The following is a 15679-nucleotide window of genomic DNA, read 5'->3' on the forward strand; positions in this document are numbered from 1 at the left end:
AATACTAGGTTCAAGTTATATATTCTAAAAGAAAACAATTACATACAAGAAGAAAGAGCAGTTTTGAAAACTATCATTGTGAACAATTTTCATGAATTTATAGCCACTGAAGAGTCAAATCAAAGCTGGTTACTGAACTGTTAAGAGGAATGGAAGATGCTCTAATATAAAACATATCTGATGTGTGGGGCCCACACATCAGAGTTTTTGATGAGCCAACAAGTGGTAGTTCAACTTTAAAACAAACAAAAATTAACTGTATTAAAGATTTATTAAAGATTCTAATACTATGATCACCCCTGAAAAAGAAATGTTAGCATATATTAATACAGTTTTTTCAACTAACTTATAAGGTTGTTAGATTGCTCATCAAAGTAATTGGATTCAATGGAGAAAAGATGAAAACTAAACCAATAAAAATGAAAGTACAATGGTAAGACTAGCTCCTGCCACTCTGTTCAAATCAACACTACAGTAGATCTGCTTGCCCATTAAGTAAGGTCACTTACACATTTTATAAGTATATTTTAAGTCATTATTTGTATCTAGAAATTGCACAAAACTTTGCAAACCAAACAACAATTGACCTAAATGGTTTTTTGCTTGCATATTCACATTTCTTAACTGAAGTACTTGTGGAAGGGGATCATATCCAATCCTGTTTCAATGAAGAACATTATAAGTAGGACTTTTATGTCATTAGGGGAAAAGGCTTTGGCATTTGTCCCGAGCTCAGCCCAGAAAGCAAAGTCACCAACATGAACAGAGATCCCATGCTCACTCATTCAACAAACGCTTCTCTCTGCTTATGAATGAGACTGTGGACAAAGAATGGAAGCATGAATCAGACATAGCTCCCGCCATCTAGAAGGCCAAAGTCTAGCTGTGAACAGACAAGTAAATAAACAATCACCAGACGGTTTTGATAAGTGCATAGAAGGGCCTGTGCACAGAATTTCACGAAAACACCTAAAAGATATGCATCTTGGTCTGGGGGCTCAGGAAGATGTCTAGGAGTGTAAGCAGGAGTTAACCACACCAAAGTGGGCAGGAGGAAGACAGGAGGGCCATGTGAGCGAAGGACAGGGCCTGCTTGAGGTCCCAAACATCAGCCTTCTCAGACATTTGTGGACCTTCCCAAAGGCAGAGATGTAGAAGAATGCACTGATTCCGTCTTTCCTGACCATGGGCCTGGTCTCAGCAAACCATCCTCTCCCCATACCCACTTTAATCAAACCAGTTTGAAGGACTCGTGGTCTATCATTTGCCATCACAAATCTGGACTAACAAAGTGCTCAGTCAAAAGTCACAACATGACTAAGTGGACTCTTTCGGGGAGGTAGAGGAGGCAGGGAAGGAGGGCTCGGCCTAGGGCTGTAAGGCAAGAAGAGGCACAGCTGAAACGTGGTCCTGCACTTGGCCATTAAAAAAAAAAGACTGTGGTTTGTCACTTCCACAAAACAGTCTCTATAGAAAGAGGCAGATTTCTAAAAAAGATATAAGAAAAAAATCGAGCAAACAATTCTAGTTACAAACCTAAAGCTTGTAACTGACAGTCCGATTCTGAGGTGCCTAAAATTCTCAAAATTCCCCTCCTCACACTATGACTGATTCAACATTTCCTTTTTTTTTTTAAGTCACCAAAATAGACCATTCACTTTGTTATTCTATAATTATGAACATTCATATCTGTACCACACACTTTTCAGTAAGTTTCTGGGGACATAGAATTCAACGAAATCTGTTTCTAAAAGAAAGAGGGAAAGCACTGCCTGAATTGTGAAGTGCTTTGGTAGTCCAGCTAAAAGCATAAAGCAATGGAGAGAAAAAGATTAGCTACTGAAAAATTACTGATCCACCCGAGATAAAATTTGAAGAACCAATTGACAAGTGAAAAAATTATGTGAGTTTTTAAAAGAGAGAAAAATAAACCTTCTATACATTCAGTTTTACTTAAAATTATATAGCAACCATCAGAAACAACTAAAACAGGCTTCTCTACTACATCCAGTTATATATACCAGAGTTGGGAGAGAGAATGGTGGACACTAAAAGAAACAGACAAATAGAGAATGAGAGAAGCAGAGATAGAAGCATTTATAGAGAGTGGAAGGTGTTCATTTAATAACCTACTAATTTTATAGTCTTACTAAACATTCTGGGTAACATCATTAAGACCTGGCATTTGGCAATTCTGGGCACAAATATTAACAATTAGTACTTGCCATTTGAATCCAGCTATGTATTTAAAGTTTACAATAGCAATTTCACAGACTGGAGAACTCAATGCTCACTTCAACTCTGTGAGGGCAATATTATTATTCATCTTATTTCATAGCTGGTGGCTGGGCAAAGCCCTAAACACAGTTATCCAGCCCCCAGAGCTCAGGCTCATGTTATCCAGGGTGCATATGAGGATAAAGCTGAAAAGCATGAAGGAATGAAACAGCAAAAGGAAAACAGTAGTCTTGCACTTGAAAGGGAGAGGAAGCTCTAAAGGAGAGATGCTAAAAGATGGATGATTTTACTGCTATTCCCCGGGGTGGGGCGGGGGTGGGTGGGTAGGGGGGTGGCGGGAGGAGGCAGGATGCCACCCTGAAGGGAAGCATCTAGTTAAATATTCCTCCGTTAAATGAGAGGTGCACATTGCAAACCAGACTGTCTTAAACCTAGGAATACCTGCCTACTTTCATCAGAGTCACTGGAAATTATTTCTGAAAATATGAGGGGGGGCCTGCTGAAATACCTAAACATTAGACAGAAAACTCTGGGGAGTATAGTTTGAAACATAAACTGGATATTTCCTGACATCTATAGACATAGGAATACTATCTCCATAGCTGCTGGGACTCAGGCAAAACAAATGGTAAAGACTAATTTAGCTTTGGTAAGAATCAATCCATAAAATTAAAAACTTGGTAAGTCAGAAAGCTTTTCATCTGACCTTGCTGGACACACTAACAGGTCATTGCTCAAAGAATATTGCGTCAATTATTCAAGGATGGCAGGCCTCAGGGAATGTTTCTTCAGGCGTTCTGAAGATGCTGGACTTTAGTCGTGTCTGACTTAGTGACCCCATGGATGTAGCCCACCAGGCTCCGCTGTCCATGGGGATTCTCCAGGCAAGAATACCAGTGTGGGTTGCTTTGTCCTTCTCCAGGGGATCTTCCCAACCCAGGGATCAAACCCAGATCTCCCGCATTGCAGGCAGACTCTACCGTCTGAGCCACCAGGGAAGTCAAAACTTGGCACAGTCTGGAATTAAGTACAGGTCTGAGAATAAACTAGGTAAGAGGGGTGGGTAAATGAACTGAAAGCTCAATGACCTCTCTGGATCACAGAAGATAGGAGGTAGGAAGATAATGCGACATGTCAACTGTGGAGAGTGAAGAGTCACCCCTGTGAGCTGGGAACTAGAATACCAGAGGGCCTACTCAGGAACCACGTGGGACGGCCCTGTGAGGTCCTGTCTGAGGAGCCAGCCCTGTTTCTGGCCCTTGTGACACCAAGAGTCTTCCCGCATATTCTTCAGAGCACAAACAACTCCCAAATTACACTCCTGGAGAACACACTGAACACAAAACGCTTAAAGAGGGTTTGACTCCTCAAGATATATTCTACTTTATACAAGTAGAATGAACAGGTTGAGGCAGCATCAAAGACTAGGAGGTACTGACTAGACAGAACTGAATATGCAGTATGATAAAGTCTATAACACCCAAAAACATGGGTCTGCTTTGTCCCGTGTTCCATTTAATGCCTTGCTAAAATAGGGCATGTGAAGTAGAAAGAATTGGAAAGTTATGACAATCAGCAATCACTGAAAAGATTAGGACTAAAGTCCCTAGAAGAAAGGTTAAAGAAACTATATCTATTTAAGCTGTATTGGGAAAAAAAAAAGAGAGAGAGAGACTTTGTGTAAAAGCTTTATGCCTGGGAAAGAGAGAGGGGTTAGGAGACTTGGTCTCTGGACTGAAACCAGCAGCAGTGGTGAAGGTGAGGTCACTCAGTCATGTCTGACTCTTTGCGACCCCATGGACTGTAACCTACTAGGCTTCTCTGTCCATGGGACTCTCCAGGCAAGAATATTGGAGTGGATTGCCATTTCCTTCTCCAAGGGATCTTCCCAACCCAGGGATCGAACCCGGGTCTCCCGCATTGGAGGCAGACGCTTTAACCTCTGAGCCACCCTGGGAAATTCTGACACCCTCCCAGAGCTGCTCTGAGGCTCAGATTGAAACAGGCCTTTCCTCACCCCCTCACAACCAGTTCATACTTGCCGAGTGTCACCCTGGGTGGGTGCTGGGGATAGAGCAAGGAGCAGAGTCCCTCCAAGGGGCTTATAATTCAAGGGGTGAGAGAGGTAAGTAAGCGACTAAGAGAACACATGAGGGAGTTAGGAAGACACACAGCACTCAAAGGGATTAGGAGACCAAGAGAAATGTCTGCCAAGTGTAAGCCTCCCATCTGAGACTTGTAGGGTGAACCAAGAGTTACCCAGGTGAGATTACTTGTAGCTATTCTCAGACGAGACAAATGAAGATGAGTTCAGATTGCACTTCTCAAAATTAAAGGTGTTTACCGCTCTTTGGTATTCTCCAAAATCATTTATCAAGGACTTCTCTCTAGTGACTTGATGCAGGGAGTAGATAAAAGAATACTGAAGAAATAGGGAACTCTGAATTCTTACTTTTCTTAGAAAATAAATATAAGTAAAATTTATTTCAATACAAGTTGAAAATCTATGATTCTGGAGCTGTTTCATTATCTACAACATAAGATAATGTGTCTTACAGGGTTGTTGTGAGAACTCAATGTGACAGTTTAGATAAATTGCCTAACACAGTAGATGTCATCAAATAATATTATTGTTGTTTTTTATATTACTCTTCCTTTTGTGATTGGGCATCTTCTATCACTATGGCATAGAAAGCAGAGGAGACTGAGCTGAATGTATAAGTAACAGTAGGAATAGTAGTCATCTAGCATTTACGGAGCACCTACTGTATGCCAAGCACTGTGGTACAGACCACAGCCCAAGAAATAGATCACCTGCACTGTGATTTGTCTTTATGCTAAACACGGATGTCCTACAAAACAGAGCCAGTTAACAGGAGGGTCCTTTGAACTGGATTCTCACTGCTTGAGATGGAAGTAAACTTGAGGGTGAGTCTGAAGGCAGCCATTACAGAAGTCAAAGAAATCCATGTGGATATCCAATAGCTCTGGCTAACTGCAGTGAGCCCAGAAAGGGTGTTAAGATAAGCCAATTCTATCTGCTCCAAGAGCTTCTTTCTCAACTGTTCATAAATAAAATGCAGCTTCAAACTCTGCTTCCATGAGAGCAAGCTATTCCACATGCTAATCTGTGGCTGCCTTTGCAGATCTACTGATATTAAAGTAGAAGCTCAGAGGAAATTTTTTTTTAATCTGGAAACCAAATATCTTCATTTTACCCCAGTAAAATTTTTTTTAAATAGGCCACATATTAAATTTACAATATTTACATGTTTCAAAAAAAAAATCAGTTTTACAGCTGTAAAACCACGTCAGTTCAACAGAAGATTAAAAGCACACCAGGAGCATGCTTCCTCGTTTGTTGTTTCTGCTTCCCCTCTCCTTGCCCTTCACCCTGGTCTCCCTAGGCTGTGACAAGGTCTCAGGCTTTTATGTATCACAGTTCCCTGGATAAATTCTGTAGCATTTATCCTTGAGAGGAGAAAGACATGGAAGTATATTTTTAGACGTGTTCTTATTGCAAGAAACCCTCATAAATCATTCTGTCAACTCTTCCCTCTACCCTTGACGTTGCATTGGCAATTTTACAGGTATACTGTTTCTGCTTTATCAGGCATCTGGCTCTACTGAGGAGTGGAGCTGAGCACATTCTTTCTTTCCTCATTTGTGATGGAGAAACTACATTGAAGCAATGCTTAATCTTCATGGCTCCTTGTCCCTTGCTGGAGGGAGTCCATCTGTCAACAACGAAGGACTGTCCAAAGCCCAGTCACATATAAACCTTGGTAACCCAAAGGACCTGGAGAAGCGAGATCTCAGATTACCTGTTCCCTTTTATTTACAAGCAGGCTCATGATGAGAGACTATAGTCAAGAACAGGAGAGCAGCTTGCATAAGTCTTTTACATTTTTAGCTATTTAAAACATGCTTTAATTTAGAGTTGAAGATTTATGACTCTTCTTATTTCTCATAAACTGTTTGACATCAGGAAGAAAAAAAGACATAATTGCCTCTAACAGGAGAAACTTCTACAATGAGACAGAAGCCTTATGGAAACATGGTCCTCCAGGCCCAGGCCTCCTCTCACCTCCAAGCAGTCACTGTGTTCTCCATCATCCAGCACCCAGCAAAAAACCTGGTCCACAGGGATACTCAATGTTTGATAGGTGATAAAGTCATTAACAATCATTCCTCAGGACTTCTGATTTAAAAAAAAATTCCTAAGTCTAGAAAAATTGTAATTCTTTAATGGCTGTGACCTGTTCTTCTGGGAGTGTGTGTGTGTGTGTGTGTTTCTGTCCCTAGAGTACCTGTACATTGTGAGATGCTTATTAGGTAGATTGAATGACCACTACTCACTGCTAAATCAAGAAAGTCCAGACATACTTATGCTATCCTCACATAGTAAGGCCTTGGCTATATAGAACCCTCAGTAATGAATTATTTGGGATAAAGTGAAAATGAATATATTAGTTGCTCAGTCGTGGGTCTGACTCTTTGCAACCCCACAGACTGTAGCCTGCCAGGCTCCTCTGTTCATGGGTTTCTCCAGGCAAAAGTACTGGAGTAGGTAGCCATTCCCTTCTCCAGGGGATCTTCCCTGGATTTTCCAGACTCAAGGAGTGAACCTGGGTCTCTTGTATTGCAGACAGATTCTTTACCATCTGAGTCACCATGAAAGCCCTATTAAAAATCAGAAGTTTTCTTTTTCAAAGCAATTTTATAAGGAAATCTTTCCAAAATGCATCACATACTTGATGGCATCTTTAAACAAAATATTCAGAAAATATTTCAATCTTTACTTGATGGCTGTAAGTCATCAAAATGAACATAAACTATAGTACTGTGCTAGCATTCAGCAATATTTTTAGAAGCCCTTTCAATACCCTATGTTCTTTCCCTCCAAAATGAAGTGATCCCAGACTAATGTGTTTCTTCAGTCTTTCTCATATTTTTGTCACCTGGCATACTATTATTTGTTGTCATTGTGTGCCTGCTTCAAACTGCTTTCTCTCCTTTTTAATAAGCTACTTAAAAATCTACGGTTCCTTCAAAGGCAAGTAATCAACTTTGGTCATTCAATAAATACTGATATTTAATGTATGTCAAGGGGGCTTCCCAAGTGTTGCAGTGGTAAAGAATATGCCTGTCAATGCAGAAGACACAGAAGATATGGTTCAATCCCTGGGTCAGAAAGATCCCCTGGAGGAAGAAATGACAACCCACTCCAGTATTCTTGCCTGGAAAATCCCATGGACAGAGGAGCCTGGCAGGCTACAGTCCATGGGGTCACAAAGAATTGGACACGACTGAGCATGCAATATATGTCAAACACTGTACAATGCTGAGGATACAAAAATATATAATACATAGTTCTTATCCTCAAGGAGCTCTGCATTTTGTGGAAGAAACAGACATGGAAACAAATTAACAGTCAATTCTTCATCTGAGTATTACTCTGGAAATAGAAAGTTGGTACTCCTACATCAGCCTTGGGGTAGGGTGCATGTGTGCGTGCTAAGTCGCATCAGTCATGTCCGATTCTTTGCGACCCCATGGCCTATAGGGTAGGCGATAGAATATGCATTTAAAAAAATGTAACTTTGATAAGATTGCTAAGCAAAGCCAAAGGATGTGCACTGGAACTAGGTAAAATAAGACCTGTGACCTCCCATTGGTAATTCTTTGATGCTCACCTGTATGTGCCATATACACTGGCTTTAAAATATATATATATTATATATATATACAGCTTGGTTGTTGAGGAGTTGAAATGACTGGATGGCTGAGTTCTAGAAAGGTTCAGTATCACTGCAGTGAGCTATAATACACACATCTATAGGATGGCTGAAATCAGTATTGTAAATATAAGAACACTCTTGGTGGTTCTTGTGTTCACAATAAAAGTGAAGTCACTTAGTCATGTCTGACTCTTTGTGACCCCATGGTCTATAGCCTACCATGCTCCTCCGTCCACAGGACTTTTCCAGGTGAGATCACTGGGGTGGGTTGCCACTTCCTTCTCCAGAGGATCTTCCTGACCCAGGGATTGAACCTGGGTCTCCCGCATTGTAGGCAGATGCTTTACTGTCTGAGCTACCAGGGAAATCCCTGTGTTCACAATGGGGAACTCCAAAAAGCTCCTTACAGAATCAATCATGCAAAATGTGTTTGGACTTTTCCATCATCTTGATAAGAATTTGGTCATCAGCTTCTCATCCTTACTTTACTAGAAGTTATTTTTTAAAAAAGAAGCCCTAATGGTTCGATTTAAGTTGATTACATGCTGCAAAATTCATTACGTAAAGGACTAGAATAGAGATACTACCTAAAAGTGTTCAAAATATCTGTGGCAACCCAGTAGTCTGAAGAGATAATTGATAAATCTAAGATGCATGGAAATAAGAAAGGTAAGAAGAACATTAACAAGAGTAAGGGAAACACAGTCTAAAACATCTTTCAGCAAATTCTCTGTACTTATTAATCAGTTCACCCTTTTATCCAAAATGTACTTGGCTTATAAAAAGTACAAGACACTGAACTAGACACTGGGGTGGTGAAATTAAAAAATAATGAGACTGACCTAGAGAAAGGAAAATAAGATGCCTACACAAATAACACAGAACAGAATATGAAACATATCAGAAAAGAGGTACAGACAAAACTTAGAGGAATAAAATATCACTTTCCTCTAGAAGGATGAGAGAAACTTAATGAATCAGATGGCCTTCTTTCTGGGCTTTGAAAGAAGGATAAACTTAGAGCATGAGGTTGGAGATGAGAAAAGATAGTGTAGGACTCCAGAGAGACATGACAACACACCCAGAGGAATTGGGTTGGAGTACGAGGCAGAGGAGGAGAAGCAGTGGGTGAATGTTAACTCAAATACCAAGCCGAGAAAAGCAGACTTCACACAGAGGACAGCGAGAACATACTCACCATTCATGAACAAAGATGTGAGCAAGACAGGTGTGTCTGGTAGTAACGAAGCAGTGTGTAAAATGTAGAGCTTTAGGAATTATTTCAGAAGAGAGCTCCTGTAATACCATGAGGGTGGGCAGTTGGGCATATCAGATGTTGCAGAGATAAATTCAATGGGATTTGGCTCTTAACAATGTGACACAAAGAGTAAGAGTTTAGAGACTGTTGGCAAAATGAAGCCAAAGTCAAATGGCAAGTGATTAAAGACAGTAAGTGGTAAGGAAATTACAGCAGCAGGCACAGGCTACTTCAACAGGAAGTCTGGCACGAAAGGAAAGAAGAGCATTTATCATTAAGTGTGACTTAAGTACAGAAAACAGAAATAGCACCTTAGGAGTTAATAAGTAAACTAGGAAGGAATAAAACTCAAACCTTTATTCTACTGTAGTAATATTAGCCCCCCTAAGAAATCCAATACTGGTTCATTCTTATACCAAGCTTTTAAAGATATATAGTTGATCATTAGAAATGTGTCTACTTTCTCTCAGATTTTTCTTTTTACATACATCTGAAAGAATAATTAAAACAGTGTGAAGTATTATAATTGACATGATTCTGAACCTAACAATTACACTTATGTGCATTCCGTTTTTATCAGCTGGGATTAAATGACAAGACAAAACTAAATTGTTTTCTATTGAATTTATTCTGATTTTTGTACTTTCTAATAATTTCCGTGCTCTGTTTTGAAACCCTCTGCTAACTCCAAGAGTTTGCTCACATGAAGATCACAGTTTGGACCAGAGAAGCAACTATAGGCCACAGAGTAGTAAAATTAAAATTAAGTTAGGTGTTTCTTTTAATCAATGACTAATCTACTTCGCTTTTGAGTGAATAGCTGCTGCACAACAGAAGGTCTGCTGGAAGTGAAGTTAGGCTATTTCCTTTTCGGTGAGGACACATAACCCACAGAGTAAAGAAGCCACAGGGGAAACCACTAGACAGACCAATATTTTGGTACTCAGCAGCTCCAAAGGTCCACAATAAACCTCTGGATTCATTATTTTCGATTCCAGTAACTAGTTTCAGCTTTGTATTTGCATCAGATGAAGCTATTATTCCAGAGGACACTTAAAATTATCTCCCCAGGTCCAGGGCTGGCAGCAAATTCTAAGCATTAAGGCTCAAACGAATTCAGCTTAAATCAACGTCCACAGGTGACAGCCAACAGAAACTGGAACATTGGTATTTTCAAATGCTAGTAAGCCAGTTTGTTTTTTTAATATATTTTTAAAGATGTATCTAAATTCCAGATGCCCTATGCCATCCCTAATACAAATGCTCCTAGTGCCTGTTTCATGGCCTTTTTTCCCTTCCAAATCTGTTCTTACCATCTCAAATAGTTTTCAGACATGGTCATCCCTCACTGTGAGTGACCCATTCATCTATAATATAAAAAGAAAAGAAAGAAAGAAATTTGGATGTTTTAATTAGCATTGTCTAATGCCTCATTCCTTAGGATCCAGCATTTTACCTACAGGTGGATCAGTAGTGGTTAAAACCCAGGATTAATGAGGTGACAGTCCTGAGTCTGAATGAGTCAGTGAATCTCATACCAAGAAATCCTGTGCCACAAACTAGAGAGCACCCCTGGCCAGCTGTACTATAAATAGGTAATACCACTTGGAAGCCAAGCAACACATTAGTATAATATAACCACACTTAAAAAGAAAAAAACAGGGCTTCCCTGATGGCTCAGTGGTAAAGAATCTACCTGCCAATGCAGGAGACACAGGTTCAATCCCTGATCCAGGAAGATCCCACATGCCAAGGAGCAACTAAGCCCATGGGCCACAGCTACTGAACCTGTGCTCTAGAGACCGGGAGTCACAACTACTGAAACTCCATGTCCTAGAGCCTGTGTTCCATCACAGGAGAAGCCTCCCCAATGAGAAACCCGCGCACCACATCTAGAGAATAGCCTCCACTCTCCACAGCTAGAGAAAAGTCCGCACGGCAGTGAGTACCCGGGCATGTGTGCTCAGCCGCTCAGTCGGGTCTGACTCATTGCGACCCCATGGACTGTAGTCCACCAGGCTCCTCTGTCCATGGGGTTCTCCAAGCAAGAGTACTGGAGTAGGGTGTCATTTCTTCCTCCAGGGGATCTTTCTGCCCCAGAGACTGAACCCACGTCTCCTGCATTGTAAATGAATTCTCTCCCATTGAGCCACCTGGGAACCCCAATAAACATCCAGCACAGCCAAAATAAAATAAATTTTTAAAAATTACCAAAGAAAATGATTAATTTTCAAGGTTATTTTTCCAAAACATTTTGAAAAACAAACAAACAAACAAATTAATCTTCCCCCTGCAAAAAAAAAAAGAGAGAGAGAGAGAGAGAGAAAAATAAGAAAAGAAAAACCAGCATACATAGCACTGCTAATGATAACCTGCACAGGCCAAGTTTTTCTTAGGAATAATTGCTAAGATAAAATCATGCAAACTGACAGATGTAGAGACTAAAGCACAAAGCAACATTTAACATAACTACTCAGTAAGCAAGTACAGTAAGTGATTTGCAAAAATGCCACTTTTAGTATAAATCAGATCACTATCTGCAAGATGTCTAACACCATCATTATGAGGACAAAAAAGTGTCTTATCAGACCACACTTTAAAATACTTAGTTCAACAAAGTGTAGCGACAAAGATTAACTAATATTTACTCAGGAGAAGTACTAGAGCTACATGTGTCAGGCACTGTTTTAGGTTAAACATTTTAAACATTTTAGATCTTTAATCACTTGATCCCCACTGCAGATCCACAAAGTACATCATTACTCCCATTCTCATCCAAGGACATGCAGCTATGAGCAATCTGAACATTGCTCTGCCAGACCCCAAAGCTGATACCATATTTGGGAAGGTAAAACAGAAATGCCCAAGTTTCACATTTGCTGTTTGAAGTTTCCAAAGTTACTGTCTCTTTTGAAATGGCACTGTGGCACTTGCTTCAGAGCCAGACCCTGAGACTGGGCTCAGGGAGCCCGCTAGGACTTAAAAGCAAAGGACTGCCCCAAACCTTAGCCTCAGGGGCACGCAGGCCCTGAGGTGACTTCCTGAGTTGACATGAGAGTGAAGGTGGCCGATTACTGAGACATTCATTACCACACAAACCTCATGTTAAATGACTTTGACTCTCCCTCAAGACAAGACAATGAAACATGACATCTGCAAGTTCTGATGCATTCTGCTCTGCATTCTGTTTTATTCTGTATATTGCCCATTTAAATTATTATGCTCTTGGGAGGGGATTTCAGGATGGGGGACACATGTACACCCATGGCTGATTCATGTCAATGTATGGCAAAAACCACTACAATATTGTAAAGGAATTAGCCTCCAATTTAAATAAATGAATTAATTTAAAAATAAATAAATAAATAAATAAATTACTATGTTCTATGTTCAGTCATGTCAGACTCTTGCAACCCCATAGACCGTAGCCTGCCAGGCTCCTCTGTCCTTGGGACTCTCCAAGGCAAGAATACTGGAGTGGGTTGCCATTGCCTTCTCAAGTCAGCTATGAGGGAAGCCTAAATTACTATAGGTCAAGATAAAAATCCACAATCAGATATTTCACAGAGAAACAGGCAGCACCATCTCACGGTCAGGACATAAATATGAATATTGGTAGATCTGGCTCCTTTCTCTGATTCTTTATTAGGCATCATTCATTCTCCTCCATTTAAAATTACAGTGTGAACTTTTTCCAATCTCATTAAACATAGTTTGAAAACATGATTTTAATGGCTCTGTAAGAGTACTTCCTCCTAAAGTTTTCTTTAGTATAATTTATATAAACTACTTTGTCAATGGAAATTTAGGTTGTTTCTAAAGTTTTTGATGTTACCAATGCTATTAAAATGAAAGTGACTATTGCTTTGATAGGCATCTCTAATGATTTCCTTAGAATGGATTCCTAGAAGTAATATTAATGACCTAAAGGTGACAAGCATTTTAAAGTCTCAATTCAAGTTGTCAAATTACTTTCTGAAATGGTTGTGGTGCTTTCCACTCCAGCAGTGTTTGAGAGCATCTGTCTCATCAAATTAAGCATTATGTGTTCCCAAATTAGTAGAGAGGAAAGGAGGGAGGGAGAGTCGGAGGGAAGACACAGAGAAAGAAAAAGACAAAGAGAGTAAGAAAGGAAGAAAGGAAAGAAGGAAGCAAGGCAGAAAGGAAGAAAAGGAGAGGTAGGGAGTTATTTCTTTGATTACTAGCTAAGAAAAAATTTTTTCATGTTTATTTTCTCTAGTTTTTAATTCTTTGGGGAGCATCACAGACAAAACCAGATCTAAAAATGACGGGAGTGAAACAAGTCAACAGCTGCAGAAAAAAATCAAGTAATTTCTCAAAACAGGGAAGCAAGGGACCTAACTGCTGAAAGGAAACACTTAGGGGGGAAAAAAATCCCACTTGCAGAGTTACTGGGATTAAAAATACCTTAAACTGTCTACCTCATTTTAGTCTGAGAGAGAAACGCTGTCTCTTCTTGCCACAGAGCATTAGTGACTTGAAGCACTCCTTTGTTTTCCCTTTTTGGTGCTTCTCCCCTTCTTTTTCTTGTACATGATTGCTAGATACTTGTCTCTTATTTCCTCTTTTTTGGGAATAATGACTATTGCAGACTCAAACATTACAAAGATGGACATACCCAAATGATAGAGAACAGGTATTTATGTTCTATAATAAAACAAGGAAACAGAAAAAAATTAAAGTCTAAAACTGATTCACTCCTAATACATTTGATCAAAGTAAAAACATAAAATTTATCTTTATTCTCAACAGATTTTTAAAAAAATAGAGCATGTCCTAGCTGTGGAAAATTTATAAAGACTTTTATAATCATAATTTTTAAATGGCTAAAAATTTTCATTGGTTCTAAGACTTGACATCTGACTAGCAGAAAATATTTATAGGATCTTCACAAGACTCCCAGTTGTTGATTTTCACAACTTCATAGGGTCTTATTATTCTGCCCATTTTTACATATAACAATTACTCGACTTGCTCATCCAAAGTCACACAGCTAGAAAGTGACATACCCAAGACATAAATTCACGCGCAACTGGCTCTGAAGGCTGAGTGCTTCATCACTGTCCTACGGGCATCTTCTACTGGAGGGACTGCACAACAGCCCTCACCCAGAGTCTCTGGTGGGATCATTTCTTTCCATCTGTGCTCATTAGTTTACGTATGGCCTCTGGCTGCTTCCATGCCACTAAAGCAGAGCTGAACATTTGTGACAGACTCTACGACCTGCAAAGCTGAAAATTCACACTATTTGGCCCTTGGCAGAAACAGTTTGCTGACCCCTGGCCTACATTAAATAAAAAGTGTTTCTCTAGTATTTTCTATTGACGTATCCCTTAATGGCAGAAGAAAATGAAGTGGAGTCATGAACCCCAGTTTGAGAAGCATACATTTAAACATCCATTTGCTCCTTTACATCCTGCTGGGGAGTCATCAGTGTTCCAACAATGCTGCCATTCCTCCAGACTTTTCAAAAATTGTAATTGTAGCCTGATGTACTTTCTTTTCAGCAATCTCAACTCTGGTAGATGTTAGTACTTTGAAGGTAGATTTTATCTTTGGTAACATGTAAAATTTTGTATGGCCCAAACTAGTGCCTTAGTTAGCTAGTTAAACTGGTATTTTTGGTTTTTATCACATAGTTCATAGATAAACTAAGAAGCTGGTTCTTTTATATGACCTGTGCACCGATTCAGATATCAAATATTATTTTGCTTGTGTTAACTTGTCTAGGCTACAATCTCCAGTCATTTAATCAAACACCAATCTAAGTATTGCTATAAAGGTATTTTGTAGATGTGATTAAAGTACACAGTTAACTTTAAGAAGATTGTCCTAGATAATCTAGATGGACTTGATTCAATCAGCAGGTAGAACTGAAGTCTCCCTTGACAAAGAAGAAATTCTGCCAGTGGATAGCATTTCCAGCCTGTCCTGAGAAGTTTAGACTCACCTAGGCAGCCTATGATCACGTAAGCCAGCTCCCTGCTTCTCCCTTTCTCTCTCCTCACTCCCACCCCAGCATTATTGTGTATACACACATATACACACACACCAAGGAATCTCCCACTGGTTCTGTTTTACTAGTAGAACCCTGATATATCAAGTCTGAACATATTTCAAAAATAATTTTAGTTCTCTCTTCATACTTAGCATCTTAGACAAACCAATCCCTTGGATAAATATAGCCACCTAGAAATGAAACTCATTACTTTATAGTCACATTATTATATTATCACTCCTATTACATCTGAATTCCTCACTTCCCTCTGGCAAACCACAAATTCTAAAAGAGTAAAATTAAGCTAAACAAAACCTACTTGAGAGCATAAAGTACTGAATTTTCATGTAAAGTATAAAAGTCTTAAATAAACTATAGCAGTAAGAAGATAGATAAAATTATTAAAACTTCTGCTACAGGTTA

General features: G+C 39.5%; 1 protein-coding gene across 6 annotated transcripts in view; it reads right to left on the minus strand.

The window, feature by feature from the left end:
- Nucleotides 1-15679, minus strand: part of ST7 (suppression of tumorigenicity 7) — a 276815-nt gene that overhangs the window by 124412 nt on the left and 136724 nt on the right. The gene's annotated exons all lie outside the window — the stretch shown is intronic.

This window comes from Budorcas taxicolor, chromosome 4 (assembly GCF_023091745.1).
Source record: "Budorcas taxicolor isolate Tak-1 chromosome 4, Takin1.1, whole genome shotgun sequence".
NCBI lineage: Eukaryota > Metazoa > Chordata > Mammalia > Artiodactyla > Bovidae > Budorcas > Budorcas taxicolor.